This window comes from Charadrius vociferus, unplaced genomic scaffold (genome assembly GCF_000708025.1).
Source record: "Charadrius vociferus isolate BGI_N301 unplaced genomic scaffold, ASM70802v2 scaffold341, whole genome shotgun sequence".
NCBI lineage: Eukaryota > Metazoa > Chordata > Aves > Charadriiformes > Charadriidae > Charadrius > Charadrius vociferus.
In genome coordinates this window covers 1,177,838-1,180,837 of record NW_009646847.1, presented here as the reverse complement: position 1 = coordinate 1,180,837, position 3,000 = coordinate 1,177,838, and positions in this window count along the sequence as shown.

Genomic DNA, 3,000 nt, shown 5'->3' with positions numbered 1-3,000 from the left:
CTTTTGCACCGCTTCCCTCAGTCCTCAAAGACTGCGGGGAGAAAATCTGCACAGAGTCCAGGTATTCTGGCCCTAACACCTTGTAATGCACTAAGAGTGGATTGATAGACCCCAAACTGTGCGGAAAGCATCAGTCTGTCTTAACCCCCAAGGCTCTAGGCTCCCAACGCACCAGCTGAGAAAGGACAGTTTGTGGCATCATTACAATCAGGAGACATCTTCCTCCATAGGCTGAAGAGAGGCAGGCACTTCCCTAGCCAGTATCTTGGAGGCACCAGGACCTGAAGGGTTAAAGGAAGCTCAAGTTGCCATGGGTTTGGGTGGTTTTTTTCTTTTTCTTTTTCTTTTTTTTTTTTGTTGTAAGGCCCAAGCAAACTCATAATTTTGGCAGCTAACAGAAATGATGCAATTCTTCCCTCTCTGATGGTACCGCAAAGCACAGATGACACCATTCCCAGAAGGCCCTTTTTTGCTAAGTGATGCAAAATCTCTGCCTTCCTGTCCCTTGCCTCCTGCAGGCCTGGGGTAAATAAGAGAGGCATCTGCACCCTCCCTGTCTTCGAAGGGCTGCTCCAAGTCTTCCCTTACCGCCTTGGCAGCAAATGGCCGGAGATCAAATTGTTGCTCAGGGACGAGAAGGGTCCTGCTAATCTTCCTGCAAACGGACTGCTGACACCTTCATTGCAGAGGCCAGCCATCACTGTGATTTTTGCCTGTTTACGCCTTGCGTACGAGGAGGAAGGACCACTTGTGCTCAGCCCATGCTCACTACACCACCAGCAATAAGGCTGCACCTCCCCAGGTGCCAGCAGCGGCGCCTTCCCTCAGCGTCAGGGCTAGGGTGACGCTGGTCGGGAGCCATGATCACAGTGCTGCAGTGGGCACTGCTGCGGCCACGGTCGGGGTGAGGGACTTGGGGCTGGAGGCAGGTTGGGAGACGGCAGGGTGCAGCCAGGGTCCCCAGTCCCCGACTGGCTGGCAAGCATCCCACAGCAGCCACCCCCTGGGGGCTTTGGACAATGAATGGCACCTTTCAAAACCACTTCACAGAAATGTCTTGTATTGAAGCTGATTGGACTCTCTCCTGCTGAGAGCTGCACAGTTCCAGGATATTTTCTCTCTTCTTTTTACTGAAGCCTGACATGAGCAACGTTCAGGAGTTCATGCAGGCCCTCTCCAAGCACCTATAGGTTATTTTCTCACTTCCCCCAGCTGGCCCCATCTCTTGTCATGCTGCAGCCCCGCCAGGGTGAAATGTTGGCATTGGGAGGCCTCAAGGACGATGTGTTCTGCCTAGCAACAACCCCGAATCTGATGCAACCAGAGCTCTACCCGTAATACTGCACACAGCAGTGGGGTTCAGGGGAGGGCATGGTGGAAGCCTGCTGCCAAGAGGGGAAAAAATGTGGCTCTGGAGACATAGGTAGACTCAGTTACATAAGGCTGAGAACCTGGCCAGAAACAGGGGGAGGACAGTGGTGTTCAATGGGGTCAGTGGGTTTCTCGTGCTATTACTATGCCTTTCTCCTCTCTCTGCACGACTCCAGTCCTTCTCTGGATGCTCTGACATGGGGTCTGCAGCCCCCACCCGCACTGTGTGGCGCACAGAGCCTCCCAGGGCTGAAGCATGAGTACAGACACACAGCTCAGCACTTCATATTCTACAAATATGGCCAACCCACCCCTTGCACAGTGTGGTGAAAGAGGCGGTCATACCTCTAGCAGCAGGACTGCCCAGAGTCCCGTTTCTGTGAAGAGAGGCCAAGCCAGCAAGAGCAGGCAGTTCCCTCTTCCAGGACCAGGCACAGATACAAAGCAGCACAGACGAACGGCTGCTGGAGTGGAGCACAGGCTCAAGCATCACTGCACTGACAAACGCGTGTCTCTGCCAGGCTGCAGGCAGGACAGGCACCAGTAGTTTTGCTCATGTGCCCTGCACCCCCATTCAGGGTGCAGAGCTCCAGGGACAGACACCCAACTGGTACTCTGCACAAAAATCCAACAGGGTCAATAACAAATCACTTTATTAGTTGCCTCCTGACATTTGCTTTTATTTTCAGCAGTTTCTGTCTGCTCCTTTCCGACACTGGCGCAGCCCCAACCAGTTCAGCGCTGGTATCCACAAATATCCATGTAGCCTAATCTCCATTTGGTCTCGGCATTTCCAGTTGACTCAAGCTTTTAACAACCAAATATGTGATTTTTCCTTTTTCTTTTCTTTTTTTTTTTTTAAATCAATTTATTGTCAATCTCTCATTTAGATGAGCAAACAGCCATGAAGCCTCCCTGGCTCACATGAATCTTGTGACTGTTTATCAGATTCCCGCATCTTTATAACACTGCAGTAGGTTTTCTGAAATGCAAGGGACAAACCTTGTCTGTTACACGTGAGGTCACATGGTCACTCTGAAAATGCTCATATTCACAGTAAAATCTGCCTTGCGGTGTGGATAGGTCTGCTGTGCCAAACCTACATATATCTGCGTGACTCTCTGATCAAACCACAATGATGGTTGTGCCTCCCGCAATCTTAATTGCCCAGCATTCACCTGAAATGGAGCATTATCTCTTTGCATAATCGGAGCGGAAAATCAGCTCAAAGAGAAAACACCCCAGCTAGATTCTACAAAGCTGTGCAAACATTGTGTTTAAGAGCCAGAAAGATGGCACAATCCATATAGAGTGACTCAAAGCCAGTAACCGAGTGACTCAAAACTACACAGTAGCAACTTTATCTATCTGCCTGCCCTTAGGATCAATTTTGATTTGATCTCAGAAATAAAACTTTGAAGGACATTAAAAAGCAAATTGCACAGTCTAGCGAGAGATGCCTCATTCTGGAAAAGCAGCCTGCGTACAGCAAGCGGTTTGCCGGGTGCTCTTGCCGCCCGTGTGAGCTGGGCTTTGGAAAAGGGAGCGCTGGCATCTCATCTGGGGCCCAGCTGATCGCCACACTTCTTTGGAAAGCGGAGCAAGGTGGCTCACACCGCACAGGCATGC